This window comes from Lemur catta, chromosome 9 (genome assembly GCF_020740605.2).
Source record: "Lemur catta isolate mLemCat1 chromosome 9, mLemCat1.pri, whole genome shotgun sequence".
NCBI classification, from domain to species: Eukaryota; Metazoa; Chordata; class Mammalia; order Primates; family Lemuridae; genus Lemur; species Lemur catta.
Genome location: NC_059136.1, coordinates 4649945 through 4669087, shown reverse-complemented (window position 1 = coordinate 4669087; position 19143 = coordinate 4649945). Strand labels below are relative to the sequence as shown.

General features: G+C 54.4%; 1 long non-coding RNA gene across 2 annotated transcripts; it reads right to left on the bottom strand.

Moving 5' to 3' along the window:
- Window positions 1-3898: 3898 nt before the first annotated feature.
- Window positions 3899-16619, bottom strand: LOC123645108. Of its 2 annotated transcripts, none has more exons than XR_006737409.1 (3): window positions 16542-16619; window positions 16182-16334; window positions 3899-4257 (listed from the first exon to the last, which is right to left on the bottom strand). It is a non-coding gene; the product is annotated as an uncharacterized LOC123645108 (long non-coding RNA). The 2 variants fall into 2 exon arrangements; XR_006737410.1 differs by having other exon boundaries at window positions 16182-16316; window positions 16542-16605.
- Between the last annotated feature and the right edge of the window lie 2524 nt (window positions 16620-19143).

Here is a 19143-nt window from a genome sequence, read left to right as displayed (position 1 = left end):
AGCAGCATTGGAGGTGTATTTAGAGAGCAAATCAGCACGTGCCTGGGGGAAGGGGGAGGGAGGGGTGGGAGGAAATTTTGGAGGTGATGGATGTGTTCATTATCTGGTTCGTGGTGATGGTTTCATGGGTGTGTGTGTACGTCAAAACATATCACGTTGTATACTCTAAATCCATGCAGTTTATAGTGTGGCAATTATACCTTAATAAAGCTACTTTAAAAATATATTTGTTTAGGGTTTTAGTGCTTGAAGGACATTATTTTGAAAATTCCCTAACATGCAGTAGCCCGTTTTTTTCTTTCTTTTTTTTTTTTTTTCTTTTGAGATAGAGTCTTACTTTGTCACCCCAGGTAGAGTGCGGTGGCACATCATAGCTCTCTGCAACCTCAAACTCCTGGGCTCAAAGGATGGATCCTCCTGCCTCAGCCTCCTTAGCGGCTGGCACTGCAGGTGCACGCCACCACGCCCCACTAAGGTTTCTATTTTTAGTAGAGAAGGGGTCTCACTCTTGCTAGTCGGGAACTCCTGGCCTCAAGCGATCCTCCTCCCTCCACCTCCCAGAGTGCTAGGATTACAGGCGTGAGCCACCGCGCCCTGCTGAGTAGCCCATCTCTTGACTGTGCTAGATAAATAGGGAGTCACTATAGTCCTTAAAGTGAGAACAAAAAAAGAAAAAGAGAAAAGAAAACAGAAAACGAGGAGAAAACGCTTGTGGGCCACAAGGCTGACCTAAGAAAGGAGGTAAAGGAACGGTGAGAACGGTGGGCTCAGGCCTTGGGTCTGTGAGCCCGGGAGAGCCTGTCCTCCGGCCTAGGACAGGCACAAGAGAGCCTTTCAGTTGGATGATGCCATCAAACCAACCTGTCTGGAACGGTATCATCAGGGGCTGGGGAAAATAAAATAACAAATGTCGTGCTGGCTGCCAGGAAAGGAACAGATGATTCTGGGAATTATATATAGTCCCCTTCACTACCTTTAATCCCTAAAACAAACATTGCTGGGGAAAAAGTCAGTTACGACCCGGAGGAAGGGTAGTGCTGTCCCTCAAGGACACACGGTCCGCCTGGGAGCAGAGAGCCGCGACAAGAGCCGGACGCCAGGGCCGTAGGTTGCAGGCTCATGCCCCAGGGCTGCACCTGGAGGGAGAGCTGTGTGCGGCCCTCCGCGGTGCGGTGGAGACCCCCGTCGGGGTTAGGAGCTCCTGAGCGAGGTGGGCGAGCGCGGAGAGAGGTTGCGACAGGGATAAGTCATACGTGAAAAGAAAAACCTCTTTGGTGGAGGTCGACTGTGCCCAAGCGTTTCACTCATTCATTCCTCAGATACTGAGTGAGCACCGACGGGAGCAGGGCCTCCCCCAACGCTCTGGTCACAGTGAGGGAGGCAGACAGTACTCAGGCGAATAAGCCAGTTTGTAAGAGAAGTTCAGATCATCATAAGTAGGCGGGAAAAACACGACACAGAGGGTGAGGAGGGAGTGCCTGGGGAAGGACAGGGTACCACCCTGGGCCAGGGAAGGCCTCTGGGGGGAGACGTTTGAGCCGAGGCTCAAGAAAGAGGCAAAAGTGTAAGGATCTGGAGGAAGAGTGTCGCAGGCAGAAGGAACAGCAAGGATGTGGGCCTGGGGCGTCAGCTCGTGCACTGAGGAGGGGGCTGCTCTGGGAGCACGGGGTGGGGGGGAGGCTGGGGGAGATGAGATGACACGGGGGTCAGGGCGAGATCAGGGAGCGTTTGGTAGGCTGGGCCTGGAGCTTGAGTTCGAGTCTCAGTGCAACGGGCAGTTTTTGGAGAGTTTACTGATTTACCCTTTCCAAAGGTCCTGACTACCGTGGGGACAAGAGATGTAGGGGTAAGTGTGGGAACCCACCACAGCCCTACACAGGAGGCACCACCGGTGACCCTCCTGGTGGCACGTGTTGGGGGACTGGCTCGAGCGAGTCAAGTGACTTTCCTAAGCCAGGAGGCAGGTCTGTGGGCTCCTGCGGAGGCCTGGGAAGTGCGTGTCCCCGCAGGACAAGAGCCGGGGTGCAGCCGGGCCTGGGATCCCACAGCCCAACCGCTTAGGTGGGTTCAGGTGCTTGTCCCTAAACCACACCCCCATGGGCATCTTTAGCAGGGGGGTGGCAGCAAAAGGATGCTCTGAATTAATAGCTAAAACTTCCAGAACTCTCATTGGCCTCACAGGGTCAGACGCTATGCCTTCCAATGGTCGCCTCGTTTATTGCTCACGACAACTCTTGAGGCAGGTACTGTTATTATCCCCATTTCACAGATTAGGGAACTGAGGCCTGGAGAGCTTGCTCAAAGTCAGTCAGGAGAAGACGACCCCGAGTTTGAAACAGGCGTGAGAGTAGAAAGCCTACTCGCTTAACCCACCCTGCTTTCTGCCTCTGTAAGAGGGCTGGACCGAACCAGGTGCCGACTCACTCAGGCACGTGGGTGGCTTGACTGTGATTCACATCTGACTCTGTCTTGCACGAGGCTTGTTCACCTGTGTTCTCACAGTGGTACCTGCTGAGTTTTTCTAGAACGTTCGTGCCACTGAAGCACTGAACTGCCCTCCCCCACACAAACGTGTCAGGGCGCAGCACAGGGCTGGGGACCGACCCAGGCCTAGATTCAGATCCAGCTCTGAAAGGCTCTTGAACGCTGCTGGGAAAATTCCTTAATCTCCCAGGGCCTCATCTGTGACACGGAGCAAGAACAGCGCCCGGCGCGTCGGGTGATAGCTGCAGCGTGCTCAGCACAGCGCCGGCAACACCCTCCTTCCCCTGAGGCAGGAACGCCCTCCAGCTGGCTGGCCCACAAGGCTCTCTGACCCTTCTCGCTGGGCTCATTTCATGGCTGAGTGTCCGCTCTAACTGCAGCTCTTCCTTTGGTGCTGTTAGGTGATTTTTCCCGGGCAGGAGAGCTGCCAGTCCCCGTGCATGGCTGTCCACACTCAGTGCAGCCTTTGGTGTGGCCTTGTGCCCATTTTGCAACCTGCCTGCTCCTGTGACCTCTTTCCCCTGAGGTCAGAGGTCAGCAAACAGTTCTCTGAGGTGGGACTTCTGACTTGTTCACATCATGACACACCAAGTGCCGGCAGCCTCCGGGGCAGGCTGATGAGCCTGGCCAGGCCTTGCCGGCCGCAGCCACCCTGGGCCCTGGTACCTGCTTGGGCCGAGGGGATCTAGAACCCATTTCAGGCATGCGAGTGGGCGGTGCTCTCTAAGGGGCCCCTGGTGGCCGAGCCATGTGGGGGACAGGTGGCTGTACTGCCTCCCTCCAAAGGTCACCTCATTGTGCTTGCTGAGTTCTGTCCTCACTGGGTCCTGGCACAGCCGATCTTTGGGAACTTCTCGTTTTTAGAGGGAAGGAATAATTTCCAGAGAGTATTCTAGGAAGGTTGTTCTCCTGGGAAGCAACGGGGCTGTGTCTCGTGTGACAGTGGGCTTCTGATTTGAGCCACATACATTCCTTTTACAGGAAAGAGACTCTGCAGCCCCCACCCCAACGCTGATGTGAATTATTTTTGTGTTGTTAGGTATACAGTCCTTCTTATTGGGCCTATGCAATCAATCCAAGATGAACAGGTAACGCATGAGTAAAAGGTGAAAACTACATAGAAAAATACACATAGAGCGATCTCGCATCCACATCTGCCCCTTCTATGCAGTCTCCCTCCACATCCAAGTACCAGTTTTTATCGGATCTGATTTATCCTTCCAGTGTTTCTTTTTGCAAATATACACAAACACACACACACACACACACACACACACACACACACAGACATTTTTCTCTATTTTTATACTGCCTTTATCAAAAGGTAACACATTAAATTTTTTTTCACTTAGCAATACATCTACATCAGAAAACTGTAATAATAAATATACACAAAACTACAAGCCCAGTAAAATTCAAAGTAACATATCAGTTTAATGGGAAGGATGATGTTGTTTGGCTGGAACCAAACTGCTGCTTTTAGCACCCTGGGACTGACCAGTGGGATCGGATCTCCGTTCGAGTTCGACCTGCGTACGGTGCTGCCGTGTGCAGGGGAATGACTCAATTCTCCCCCTCTTTTCTCTGTTGGAATTGCTGCAGTACTTTTGTTTGCACAGTGGGCTGTTACATCATTTGGCCTTCACTCGGCTTCAACGCATCATTTACGCATTAAATCCGCCTCTGTTCTTTTCTTGTTAGCCAGCAGCAATTAAAGAGGACTGCTTGATGCCAACACAATCATAACACAAATGCAAACTTGGGCAGTGAAACCTGTGTCAACAATAAATCGTAAGGTGGTCAAGCTGAGAGTAATGACAATGAAAATGATTGTCATGGCCAACTTGCTATGCACTAGCACCAAGCTAAATGCTTTATGTGCAAGGCCTTATTTAATCTTCCCAACGACCCTATAAAATCCATGTTACAGGTAAGCACATTTAGTCTTAGAGGGATTCAATAACGTGCTCGAGGTCACATGTATAGGAGGAGGAGTCAGAATTTGAACCCATGTCTATCTGACCTCAGGGACCACCAGGAGTTGCTGGTGGGGGAAGGGACATTACTATGCTCTTGCCATCAGTTTGTGGCCGTAACTGCTCACCTTGGCCAGGTCCTGCTGGGCTGGGCTGGGCAGGATACATGGGGCCTCAGGCAGAGAGTAGAAGGGGAATGTGGTGGTCACAGTCCCTGTTGGGGACCGAGGGACCCTCTCCCTGGAGCTGTGGGCAAGAGTGCGCCAAGCCTGGCCAGGTGACCCTGACTGCTCTCGCCCAATATCAAAGTGAATAAACACACACAGGCCAAAAATACCATTTGGAAGATAGTGATCTATGTCCGTGACTGTAACAATGACACTCTGTCAGGTCCTGGCAAACAACGAAGAGTTCTGTATGTTCCTGGCCCTGGCTGGCCACGCTGGACTGGGGCTGGGCAGTGCTCAAGATGAAGAACTAACTTGTGGCCCTTGTCTCCCTGCGGCCTTCCACCTTGCTCCCTCCTGCCCTGCCACATCCTTCCCTGTCCTGGGCCTGTCTTTATTCCTTGCTGGAGCCTGAACCTGTAGCTCCAAGTCCAGGAGAGAGACAGGTGGTCAGGCAGGCCTGGAGCAGGAGGCCTCAGCTCACGTTTAGTTGCCACGTCACGGAGCACATCTGAGCTTCACATACTTCCAGGCCGAAGATGAGGACCTGGTGGTGTCCTGTGGGAGCTGGCTGCCACCCTCCTTAACAGCTGCCCCAGGACGGGGGGTTAGCCTTCAAGCATCAGGACAGTCGAGGCCAACCAGGCTCCCGGGGACCAACTCACACTGAGGTTTATGTGACAAATGCCTGGGCCCTCTCCCATGCCTGGGTACTCGCAGGGCTCCCGCAGCCCTTCCCGTGGTGAGGAGGCACACACAGTCCTAAGCCAGCGGCGGGGGTGGCCCCATTCCGGGGGTGGCCCCATTCCGTCCCTGCCCCTTCCTCAGATCCAGGCCTGGGAACAGCGACACCTTTCCCGCCTCCCCACCCGGCCCCAGGCAGCCCAGCCCTTGCTGTTAAGCCCCTGGTCCCACACGGTAATCTGGCTTCCATTTTCCTAGATCAGTACAGCTGGTTGTGAAAGCTAACACCCCATCCCTTTGGTTCCAGGGGCTGTGCCAGGTGCTACCCGGGCCCAGCTATGCGTTCCATCGTGCAGTTCCCAGGACGGCCTTCACTTGGCTCACGTGGTGGGACTTGGGTATTCCCAATCTTTCATCTGGGTTTGAGTGTCTGCGAGAATCCAACCATTTCCTATTTAAAAAATGTGGTTTCTTGCATCACAAAAGACACACGTATGTAAGCTCCACCAGCCCCACCCCTGGGCCGGCCTCATCTCCTCCCATAATCCGTCACCCGGCTCATCTGCTCGGCCACGCTGGCCTCCCTGTGTCCCTCCATCCCTCACCCTCACTGCGCTCCCTCCACAGGGGCCTGGCACGGCCGTCACAGCCCGGACCTCTCTGCCATGACACCCACTTGCCTTTTGGGGACTGTTCTTGAATGTCACCTTTGCTGACTACGAGATGTTAAAATGCAAACCACACTTCCACCCGCTTCCTTGCTTCATTTTTCACCGCAGCACTTTTCGCCGTTGGACACACTCTGCATTCTCGCTCGTTTGCCCTCCTCCCCCCCGAATGTCAGCGCTGTGCGGGTGGGCAGGGATCTCTGTCTGTTTCGCTCGCTGCTGTGTCTCCAATGGCTAGAAAAGTGCCTGGCGCCCAATAGGTGCTCCGTCGATATTTGTTGAATGAATGATTTCAATATAGAAAACTTGAATATACATAAAAACACAAAAAAGAAATAAAAGACGCCTAGAACCTCTATCCCTTCAACTGAGCTCCCTGTCTCTGGAGGCATTCAAGTGGAAGCTGAGCCGCCATTTGCGGAAGGGTTGTAGAAGGGACATGTGCACTGGGTGGAGGGAGGATTACGGGGCCTCCAATTTTCCTGCTCTCAGGGAAATTCAGGATCCTGCAAAATACTTCCTTTCTGCTCCCCCAGACTTTAGGAACCCCTGACTGACTCTTTCCAGCGCTGGGTCGGGAGCCCTCCAGCCCAGGAGGCTTGGGACACAGGGTGGGGTGCAGTCACCTACAGGCGCCACACAAGACCCTCCAGGAGAAAATACAGCTGAGACCTGCTCAGGGTTAGCAAACAGTGCCGAGGTGGGGTGAAGCCAGTCTGGACGCTCACTGGCCCGGGCTGACCTGAGGAATGTCAGGCAGTCCCCATATCCTCAAATGTGTCCCATCCACCTGCCACAATATCTGGAATGCCACCATTACAGGGACGTCAGTTCCTGCTTTTAAGATGCACTCTTTTTTATTTTTTTAGAGAAAAGATCTTGCTCTGTCACCCAGGATGGAGAAAATGCTCTCTTTGTTGGGTCAGGTGATTCATCATTGCAGCCACATGAACCAGATCAGAATTTGCATGTCATCCCTGACTGCGTTTTGGTAATGGGGCATTTCCAGGACTGCTGCCGGGAACGAAGGCAGACCGAGACCGCTGTCCTCCACGACTGGAGTACCCAGAATTGAAGGCCTCAGGAAGACAGTTGTGACCTCAGGCACGAACCCCTGTGCAGGCACCGGGGCCAGGTATCTGGGGCAGGAAGTGGCTACGAGAAGGAAGAACCAATGCAAAATCGTCTCTTAGCAGCTACATTCTTTCTCCAAGGGCTCAGTCTTCACAGAAATGGGTTATTAGGACACGTCACCTATGGGTAGCATTTGGGGAACTCCTTGAGGGTTCACTTGGGGGTTCACAGTTATGGGAAACACACCGCACATGAGCCACCACTGCTTTGCCCTCGCCCATGGCAGACATTGGTAATCCATCCCCACACAGCTGCTGAGCCCTTCTCCCCACAGCGTTCCAAACAGTCACTGCTAATCTATCAGAATTTGCACACGAGGTGAACCTCATGCTGTTGCTGGTGCAAGAGCCATCCCTGAGGGTGGGGCAAAAGCAGTGTGTCTTCACCATCCTTGCCCTTCAGGAATCACAGGGTTAGGATTTCACGGAAGAGAAGACTGACTGAAACTCAGGGAGGGAAGGAGACCTGGCCAAGGTCACACAGGGCATTAGTGGGGGAAGGCAGGTCTGGAGCTCTGGTCATCCCACTTCTGATCCAGAAGACAGTCTGGCACGGTCACCTGTGACTGGACAGTTGGTCCAAGAGACAGAGCACACGTCTGTGTCCCCATGCCCACATGCCCAGTGAAAGAAGGCATTCTAGCCCCACATGTCAACAAGTATAGAGCATGAGGTCCCAGGGTGCTTGGGATGACTTTATAAAATTTAGACTTTCTGGGCTCCATGAGTCAGCTGGGAAGCTGTGGGCAGATGTTGGGGAGGCCCCGTGCCTGGGACGTGGCTGCTGATCGGATTTGTCCATTTGAGCCGTTGCCCCCGGCCCATATCCAGGGCAAACTCTGCAGTGCCCTGAGACAGAGGCAGCTGGGCCTGGCCCAGGAGGACAAGCCTTGCCTTAGGATGGGCCCCACTCCGGACAGGTCATCTCTACTCTCTCGGCCTCAGATGCCTCAACCATCAATAAGGAAGTTGACGTGTGGCTTAACTTTGCAGAGCCTCGGTTTCTTCATCCATTAAATGGGGATAATCATACCTCCCCTGCTGAGATGTCACAAGAATGGGATGAACTAAGTCTATAAAATGCTTGGCATGGTGCCCTGCACACAGCAGGTGCTCAGGGAGGACAGCTGGGATTCTGACCTGGCCTGGGGACTTTTCCAGCTCTTAGAGCCCAGCCTGTGACCCAAACCTTCCCGTGGGAACTGTCCATCCCATGCCAACCTTCCTGTGGGAACTGTCCACCCTATGCCAACTTTGTTGTTTTCAAGACTGAGATACCTTAGGGCAGGTGCGGTGGCTCACCCAGCACTTTGGGAGGCCGAGACAGGAGGATTGCTTGAGGCCAGGAGTTCGAGAGCAGCCTGGGCAACATAGCAAGATCCTATCTCTACAAAAAATAAAAAAATTAGCAAGGCATGGTGGTGCATACTTGTAGTCCCAGCTACTCAGGAGGCTGAGGCAGGAGGATCACTTGAGCCCAGGAGTTTGAGGCTGCAGTGAGCTGTGATGATGCCACTGCACTATACTCCAGCCTGGATGACAGAGCAAGACCCCATCTCTGAAAAGAGAAAAGAAAGAAAGGGAAAAAAGAACTGAGATGCCTTGGGCAAGCTCAGAAGGTTAGAAATTTGGTTTCTGCTGAATTTGGAGGAGAAGGGCAAGAGAGATGAGGTGCTCTCTTTTTCTGAGAAGCAGCCCAGAAATTGCCAGACAGCTGCCCACTGGTGCTCATGTTCTGCTGCATGCATGTTAGTGTGTGTGTGTGTGTGTGTGTGTGTGTGTGTGTGTGAGAGAGAGAGAGAGAGAGAGAGAGAGACAGACAGACAGACAGACAGACAGAGGATTCCCAGTGCGGTTGGGGACCATGGTGGGTAGATCAGGGAATCTCCTGCTTGGAAACAGAAGAAACGGGTACCTGCCTGGTTCTGGCTTCCTGGGGGCAGTTCTCTGAGTCTCAGGCCCCCGGTGCCACCCCACATCACACAGGTGACACTGGTAAGAGGACAGAGGGGCACTGAGTGGGAGGAGGAAGAGCAGGTTTGCTTGGTTACTAGTATTTTAAAACAACAAAACGGCCCATAATGTAGAATTAAAGCAGCATCTGGTTATAAAATGGTGTGTTAAATGGGGTTTCTACACGCGCTGAAGGAAAGACTGGCTGGAAACAGCCCGGACGGAGACTGGTGGTTGCGAGGTGGGAGGCTTAGGCTGCACCTTCATTTTCTTCTTTGTACCTTTCGAACTTCGCTAGTGAACACGATTTGCTGTCATTGTCAGAACAGCAGCAACGACAAACATGCTGCTTCATTGTCAGAATAGCAGCAGTGACAAACACGTTCACACAGGGCAAAGGAAACCTATGGTTTGCCTGCCATGGTGGTGACCCTGCAGCTGGGCTGGGCCAGGTCCACCTCTCAGGAAGGGTGAGATCTGGGTCTCTGTCCCTCAGGCTGGGGACACCTCCTCTCGCTTGCCTGGGGGTCAGGTCCAGACCTCTCCTGTCCCCCTGGACAGAGGCCCCGTGAGCCGCCTGGCTGGCCCACGGAGGAGCTGTGACCTAGGCACACGCCCACCAGGCACTGACTCCTTGCTGGGAACTGGGCCAGGCAGCCATGGTGACGTTTTCCCCACATCCTTTCACCTGCCCCACAGCGTGCGCTGCTGAGTCAGGATCCCCCTTGGGGAGTGACAGCGGGTTGCGGTGTGGGTCGCTGGGCAGCCCGCAGGGGCCAGGCAGGCTTTGAAGAGAGGCAGGAAGCAGAGAACAGAGCAGCAGCAGGGATGTTGTGTGTCCACACCTGTGTCCACCCTTGGAACTGTGGGTCATTGTTTGTGGTCTCCTCTCAGACCCTGCCACGGTTCTCTGGCCCACGGATGCTCTGGTCTCGGAGGGCCCGCAGGGCACCCTCCAGGGCGCCAACGTGTGCTCGAGCCGGCCCTGACCCGAGCCCTCCCCCATCTCTCTGGCAGCCGCCCTGGGAGGGGATGTGGCGGGAGCCGAGGGCTGGTGCCAGACCCCCACCCAGGCCCTTCCTTATTCGTGGCCTCCGTTTATAGAGGCTGGAAGAGCTTTGGAGTTTTTCAGGGGCACAGACGAGACGCCCTTGGCATTCTGGGCAGGACAATTCCTCCTGTAGCACCGTTCCTTGCATTGCAGCAGCCCCGCCCACCAAATCACGTGACAACTCACAATGACATCACACATTTCCAAATGTCTCTGGAGCTGCGAGTCGCCCCTGGGTGAGACCCACTGAGCTAATGCTCCGTCCCGCCTCAGGGCAGCCCAGCCACATGGCCCGCTCCGGAGAGGCACGTGAGACTGAGGGGGCAACTCGGGGCAACAGACTTTCTGAGAGAAGAGACAAGGCGGATGGGTCCTCTCTGAGTCCCTGAACCAACACCAGCAGCCATATACATCTGGGCTTTTCAAGATGGGATTAACGGAGCTGCCATTTTGCTGACGGTTGGCAGCTACCTGCAGCCAAATGTATTCCCAGCCACCACAGAGAGGTCAAGTCACTTGCCTGAGGTCCCTTCCCTGGAAATAAGTGAAGCCAGGATTGACACCCAGACAGTCTACACTCTGACCCACTCCAGGTTGAAGTACTAATTTTTCCTATGTCTACTGTCTAAAAAGGGCCACAGAAATATTTCCAGTCTCACATGTTCTTCTAGAACCTTCCCACTCCCCTACAGGAGACAGAGAGTCTATTTCCCCTTTCCTTGCAGTTGGGCGGCCTTTGCGGCTGCCCTGGTGAATAAAAGGGGGCAGAACTGGTGCTGTTTGGCTTCCAAGTCCAGGTCTTCAAAGGTGATGAGGACTCTCTCTCTGTCTCTTGGGATGGTTGACCACTGCACCATCCACCACGTTGGGAGGAAGCCCAGGCCACACAGCAGGGCCACATGTAGACCTTCCTGCCGAAGCCTAAGACCTCTGCTGCCCGTCACCAGCATCCAGCCATGCGAGGGAGGGGCCTCCAGGATTCCCGCTGAGGCCTCACTCTGGGTCCTGTCTAAATTCTTGACCCATAGAATCTGCAAACAGTTGTTTCACTCCCTGGAATAGGAGGCTACTAAGAGTTTGGACTTTGAGTTGGGAGCTGTGAGGAGCTGCGGGACGCCTTTGACTAGGGGAGCCGTGTGTCTGGGGCGCTGGCCTCTGAGTCCCTTTGCAGAGTGGAGGAACAAAAGGCAGGGAGGCCAAGGAGGAGGCTACTGCCCCAGCCCAGGCCCTGTGAGGAGGGGCCTTAGGGCAGCGAGGAAGGGATGGGGTGGGGGGAGAGGGCACAAGAGAAAGGGCACAGAATGGCCCAATTATCCTGTTATCATCTCACCTTGGTCCCCAACTTGGCAAGTCATCTTCCTGTTGGAGCTTACCATTTTTACCCATAAAATGAGGGAGACCAAAAACAAAAAGTTTTCTTCCTGCATACATTCTCCCAGTGGTTAAGGCCCAGCCTGCCCTACTTCCCCAGGTCAGCCCCTTTGGGGAAGGGGCTCTCTCTCCTCCCAAAGGCTCCAATCTTGCTCCCACCCCTTAAGCAGAGCCTCTTTGCACCCATGTCCTGCTTGGTGTATCTTGTTGATAATTCACTTTTATTTTACTTGCCAGGCCATTTCCGTCATACAACTGTATCACACACGTGTATCTCCTTGATCATGTTGCCAGTTCCTCCCTCCTGGTGCACAGGTATGAGAGCTTCTGTCACTTCTCCACCTGGGGCAGGAAGAGCCAGGTCACCTTTGACCTGACAAGCCGCCACCTTGGGCTCCTTCCAAGTGGCCTCACCAATCTTCTCCAGAGGCAGTGGTTAAGGGGTCCCATCTGGGTCTACATTTGGTAATATCAGCATAGTTTGTCTTCAGTTTTTAATAATCTGATGGGTGAGACACACTGTGCCTTTGTTGTTTCAGTTTACATTTCCCTGATACCAGTGAGGTAGGGCCTCTTTTTCGTATGATTATTAGCCATATTGGGTTTTTTTTTTTCCTATGAGATGCTTGTTCATAACTTTTGCCACATTTTCTGTTGGTTTGGTTGTCTTTCTTCTTGGTTTGTGAAGTCCTTTACACATACTAATTTTCTGCTGGTTGTATGTATTGCCAACATTTCCCCCATATTGTGGCATATCTTTTAATCTCACTTATAGCACTTTCTCCCATCCAAGCACTAACCAGGCCCCACCCTGCTTAGCTCCCGAGGTCAGACGAGAGCGTGGGTCAGGGTGGGGTGGCGTTCAGCTAGACGCTGGGTACACAGCTGGGTTCCCTTTGTGAAATTTTATCAACCTGCACATTTATGACTTGTATACTTTCCTTTATGCATGTTAAACAAGAAGTTTACTTAGAAATTGTTCCTTACCCTGAGGTCATAAAAATACTCTTCTAGATTTTCTTTTAAATGTGTTAAAATTGTGTTATTTGCACAGAAGCCCTGAGTGCACCTGGAGCTGCGCGCGGTGCTCGGTGGGGATCTAATTTTACTTGCGCCATCTGGATCGCCACTTGTCTCCGCACCGTTTAGAAGAGAGTCTCGTCCCCCCTCTGGTCCGCGATGCCTCTCTGCCTCACAGCAAAGTCTCCCCTATGCATGGTCTGTCTCTGGGCTCCTGTCCCGTCCATTTCTTTTCTTTTCAGCCTGATGACAAAGCCATTCTGTCTTAATTTCTTTAAATAGTTTTAACGTCCGGTAGGACCCGCTGGGGGCCTTTAAGACGAGAAATGGTTGGGATGATGCTGGGATGGGGTCACCGTGACGGAGGCGAAGGGGTTGCAGAGCCACGGCTGAAGGGTCAGGGGTCCAGGCGGGAAGCGGCCCCTGGCCCGGGAGGCCGGGGCTGGGCTACAGCACACAGGCCTGGCTGAGGGTCGGACATGGAGCCAAGAATGACTCCTGCCAACGTAGCTGGAGGCTGGCGGGGCCGTTTGCTGCGATGGGAAGGCCTGAGAGCCGTGCACCCAGTGCCCGATGGCTGGTCCGAGGGTCTGAATGAGGGGGGGTTGGGGGCCGCCCACCTCCTGTGGCCCTTATGTCCGAGTCTTCAGGGAGGATTAAGCACGACCCTCCTTGTTTTGCACGGTTAGTTGTTTCAGTGGGTCTGTGCCATGTCCCCCAGCAGGACTGTCATTGCTGGGGGGCATCTTCCCTGTCTATGTGGCAATACTGTCCCACCCCCAGCCAGGTGCATCACTGGGCCCCCCAGGTCCTTGGTCCCAAGCCACAGGCTCATGAAAGGCCTCTGGTCCCCCAGGATCCAGGGAAGGGGGTGCCAGGCCCCTAGGCTGCAGGTCTGGCTCTGTCACCGTCCCCGCCTCGGTTAAGGAGGTGGCCTGGGTGAGCCTCCATGTCCTTTGGGGGTGTGCTATTTGCCAGCTCGCAGCGAGGGGCCCTGGGCCTCACTGGCGAGAGGGAGGCTCCCCTGTGGAGAGGCTCAGCCGCAGCGGCTGTGTCCACAGCCCGCCTTCGGCTCACTGTCTCCAGCTGTTGTGAAAACACCTTTAGTCCATAAAACGTGGAAGCTGCATCTGCCGGCAGGCTGAGTCATCCCTCCGAGCAGGCCTTGGCCGGGCCCAGGGCGGGGCTCTCTGCCGGTCGGTGTTTACCCTGTGGGCAGCCCCAGGTGGCCTGGCAGGCCACTCAGGCCTGGGGAGGACGGCTTCTTTCAGTCACTCATTGACTCAGGAACTATTTTTAAGCCCCTTCTGTGGGTGACAGCCAAGCCCGGGCACCAGGATGGCTGAGGAGAAGACAGAGGGAGGGACCCGTGGGGTCTCAGGCCCCCACGTAACCGAAGGGGTGTGCAGAGGGCCAGGGGAGGGGCTGGGAGGGAGGAGGGAGCGCAGCCTGGCGCTGCGGGGCATCCACCTGGGAGTCCCTGGCCTGAAGCCTCTCCAGCCTGCCTCACCTTGGCCAGAGGTGACCTTCAGCCTGGGCCCAGCACAACTCTTGGCTGCAGGGGAAGGAGGGGGGAGGGAGGGGTAGAAGAAACCCATCTTTCTTAAGTCACCACGTCATGCCAACCCTCAGCTAGTTCTCTTAGGGGCTTCAGCCTGGTCCAACCGTCCTGGCCATTTGCCAGCTACGAGGTGTTGGGTTAGCGACGTCACCTCCTAAATGTTATACCCTCGTCTGCCTCATCTTCCTCATCTGGCCTTACGGTGGCTGTCATGGGGGCCAAGCAAAATGATGCAGGCAAAGGCACGTAACCAATGGCTGCTTGTGTTCTGGTAAATACCAAGGTGGTTAGCATCGAGCCTATGCTGTTCCCGACGCTGCACTAAATATTTTTCTCCCAGCAACTGAGTCTCCTCCCAGTAATTCATCTAATCCTCTCAGCAACTTTGCAGCGATTTCTCTCTTTAGTCCCATTTCATAGACCAAGGAATTGTCGATACTTAAAGTACTTCATGGACGAAGACATTAAGCAACTTGCCCGGGGCCACGGGAACAGTACCGGTGGAACCAGAATTCTGATCCAGGCAATAATAATTTATGTATTATTAACTAAATCAGGCAGGTTGGATTAAATTGGTGTCTCTCAGTATGAATTCCCCACATTCTCGTCTCTGGTCCATTAAAAAAAATTTTTTTCATAGTCAGATAAGCATGGAAAACACTAGAACATTGCAGTCTCCTTCTGGGAGATTCCTAGGGTGCTTTGTTATATTAAAGACTCTCAGGAGCCTTGTGTTTAAAAGGAAAAAAAGCAAAACCCACCTGTTTGTGTTTAACGCATTTCGCAGGCTGAGCCGCAGCTCTGAGGAGCCCTAGCAAGGCGGAGCCGGAATGTGTAGGCTCACGAGGGCCTTTTACTGTCCTGTGGGGGCCGCATGCCCTTCCTCGGTTTTAGGACCCTGTATTGTTCCTTTGTTCTTTCATTCATTCATTCTCTCTTTCTTTCAAACAAATGTCCCTCGATCTCTCTAAGGCACACTGAGAGGAGGGTAAGACACAGCTTCTATTTTAAGAATCTCATAGGTCAAGCACCACGTGCACTCACCATCAAATTGGTATTAGCTGATCAACACTTAAGTGCACATGTAGTAGTAACATTCACTGGGTGTCGGGCAGGTGGAGGGGGGGAGGGGATGGGTATATACACACGTAATGGGTGCGGTGTGCACTGTCTGGGGGATGGACACGCTTGAAGCCCTGACTCGGGTGGGGCAAGGGCAACATACGTAACCTAAACATTTGTACCCCCATAATATGCTGAAATAAAAAAATGTATGAGATGACAGTATATAGATTTACTTGTAACCCAAATTTAATTGTTTGGGGGAGAAATTGCAAAAATATAGAAAAATCCCAAGATGAAAACAACAAACCACCATGTTGCATAAACATTAAGGCATACTTTTCCAGCCTTTTCTCTTATCATAAAAATGTGTCAAATGATATAGGAATGCATTCTCTTTTAATAAATTAGAATGGCAAAAAAAAAAAGAAAAAAAAGAAAAAGAATCTCACAGGTCTGAGCAGGGAGACAGAACAGTGTGATCAGGAGTTCGAGGGACAAGGGGAGCCCCGTGGATGGCACTCAACCCAGTCCGGAGTCAGGAGGCTTTCTAGATGAGGTGTGGGCTAAGCCGCTCAGGTGAAGGGCTTTGGGTGGTCAGGATTATAGGACATATTCGCATGTCTGTGGGAAACTATGCATTGGCTAAGCTCTAGGACACCCCTTGGATTTCCTGATACCATTCCATGAAGGCCACGTACAACTCCGTGACTGCAGGTAGCTGGTAGCCCTGCAACGTCATTCCTGTCTGCAGACCTGTGGATCCCAAACTCCCGTGGAAGACCCGGTGCCCGCCCTCCCAGCTTCGCCTCCGTTCGTGCCGCAGTCCTGACCAGTGAGTACGTCTGTTCTCAGATTTCATCTGAACCAGCTGTAACATTTACCTGTTTCCCTTAAATTGATTTAAGAGTAGAATAAAATCTTTAACACATTTTTTTTTTAATCCATGCATGACAGTCATGATTTTTTTTTAAAGAAACCAAACAGAAGACAGCCATGATTTTGCCTCTGTTTGAAAAGTATTTTTTAAAAGGAGGCTAGCGAGACTCACCAGGCAGCGGGCATGCGTGTTCCCAGCACGGCCACTGAGCACGAGTAGCCCGACGCGGATCCTCAGTGGAGCGGACTGCGGGGAGCTGCTGAAACGGGCTGACTCTTCAGCGCCACGCAGGGAGCGTGGAGGCAGCTGGAGGAAATTGAAAACCTGTTGGCGATCAATGGCCAGGTGTGGGCACAATCCGGGATTGCAGGACTAGGTGTCACCTGACTGGAATGTTTGCAGTGGAGCTAAATGTATCTTCCAACATGCATTCGAAGTGGTCCCTCCCCACCCGTCAGCGAGCCGGGCACTGGGGCACCCGCCACTGTTTTTAATGAGTTAACCCTGCTCACAAACACAAGCACAACTCACCAAGAACAGAAGTGAGTGGAGACATTCACAGCCATGTGTCCACAAACGCTTATTAGAATTGCTAGTCCTAGGCACAAGAACACTTAAATCAATTAGGTAAAGAATTCCTGAAATGCTTAAAAAAAAAAAAAAAGCAAAAGAAACTGGCCTCTCCGTCTAAGAATGCTGTGCAAGCCACTCGGAATGGAAGGAGCCTGGCTCTGGGCGCCGGCAGCCCAGCCTGGGCCGAGTGGCCTGGCTTAGCCTCACGCTCTGGTGGGAACGATCTCACTTCTCTTCCTCTTCCTTCTTGTCCATTTGCTGCTGGGGGCTCCAGCAGAGCGCTAACCCGCTTTCTTGTCATCTCCAGGGACAGGCCCTGCTTGGGGGTCCCTCAGCCAGGCACCACTTTGTCCCTTGAGGTCCCGGCTCCCCGTGGGTGTGGTGCTGCCAGGGGTGTTCATCGGTGCACGAGCTCTGGGCACATGTGATGTGCCAGGCACTGTGCTGGGCGCTGGGGAGACAGCGGTGACCCCGACACACTCTGTCTCACGGAGCTCCTGGGTAACTGGGAGTCAGGGCTGGGACAAGGCGCCCAAGGGGAAGCCCCAGGGGACGTCCCTGCAGCTGAGGGGCGAGAAAGGGGAAGGAAAAGGCAGTCCCATCACAGCAGATACTCCAGAGGATGCCTAAGAAGGCAGGGGGCAGGGCGGAGCTGAGGGGCAGACACGAGAACTGGACCCATTTCCCTGGGACTAGGGGGCGAGTGGGCTGTCCCTGAACACGCAGGCCTCCTGCAGGGCAGGGTGGGGGCTCCTACCTCGGCTTCTACCCTGGCACGGAGCCCAGCAGGAACCCCTCTGCTCCCCAGCTCTGCTTCCTCTTTCGACCTGCACAACAATCTGCCCAGACCAGCTTTGTACCTTCTGCACCCAGGGCTGGAGCCGGCTCTGCCCTCTGCCCAATTAAGCTCTCAGAACAAGCAAGCCCGCGGGTGGCTCCTGGACAATCTTTACGGAGAATCAGCTCTCGGGGACCTGCTGGCTCTGGTGTGAGCATGTGTCAGTCCCAGGTGAGGAGCCCCCTTTGAAACAGCCCCCTCCAGGCGTAAGGCCCAGAGTCCTGTCCGTGGAGCCTACTGGAGCCCGGTCCCCAGGGAATTTCCCCTGCACACACCCACGTGCGCGGGCAGGGAGGCAGGGTGGTCGTCACAACTGCTCGTCTCAGCAAAGGACTAGAAATAACCTGAGTGTCCACCAGGAGGGGACTGGTAATTCCGGCGTCCATGCAGTAGCGTGCTGGGAGCTCTTAAAAAGAATGAGAGTCCCTGGAGTGTGCTCACATGAGGGGGGACAGCTCCTGAGCCCCTGTGTGGGCCCTCTGCCTATTTCGTGCGCTTAGAAGCTGCCGCAGGGGCCTCAGAGAGCAGCCCCCCGGCTCTGCGCGGCTGCAGCCCTCGCCCGGCGGTGGGGCAGAGGAGTAAGACGGAAGAAAGTTTCAGGGCCCGAAGGGTCTGCCGATCCCAGCTGTGTGGCCCTCAGTGACCCACTCTGCACTCTTTGCCTCACCTACAAAGTGGGGACAATTTACCTGCCTTGCAGGGGAGACGCGCACCTGGTCCGCAGAGCAGGTGTGCAGTACAGGTGACTGCGACCGAAATGTTTCCCAGTGGCAACCGCAGGGGGGGCAGTGTGCAGACCAGAGGCAGGGGCAGGCTCCAGGAGATGTCCCCGATCCCTCTGCAGGGAGGAACAGTGGCTCCAGTGCTCAGGCCCTGCCTGTCACCTGCTCCGTGTGTGTTGGGGGCGCTGAGCCGCCCTGGCAGCCAGCCGGGAGGGAAGAGTTCACGCCACTGTCTCCTGAGACGGGGAGGAGGGCACGTCAGGCAACACAGCGGTGACAGCGCCCGCCCGCACCCCCGCACCTGCCCTGAGATTCCCGGCCGGCTGGGTGGGTTGTGGGGTTGTGCTGGGGGCTTGCCCCGAAGCTGTCTGCTTAGCAGCCTCGCTGGGTGTGGTGTTTAGAGGGTGTTATTTGGGGGAAGTTTGTGGGGGGGTAGAGGTGGTGTGGGTGACGTTTTCCAAGGATTTGCGGGCATGTGGGGGACTGAGCTGGAAGAGATGGAGCGGGGCTGGGAGGGGTCCCACTGGGCCTTGAGGCCGGGGCCCAGGGCTGTCTGGAATCTTCCATGGTGTCCGGCAGTGCCCCCTGTGGCCCCCTAGACCCTCAGCTGGCTCCACAGGGGCCTCTGTCCTGGGAAAGGTGGGCTTTCTATTTCCTGTTGCAGTTTTATCACTTTCTTCCCCGACGGACTTGATTTCCCCCTTTCATGTCTCTCCTCCTCCTCCAAGCCCTTCCTCGTCATTCTTTCCAACGAACCTTACACTAAAAATAGCTAACAGTTGGCACATTATCTCCGAGAGTCCCGTCACGGAGCTTACCGTGTCCCTGCTGTACGGCCGAGGAGACAGGCACGCGGGGCGAGGGGCCCGCGAGGCCGGGCGGCTTAGGGACGAGGGAAGGGACGGAGCCAGGCGCTCAGGGGCTCACGGGGCGGGAGGGGCCGCCCGTGGGTGGGAGGGATGTGGGGAGGGTTCCAGAGCAGGGGGTGGGAACCTGGGGG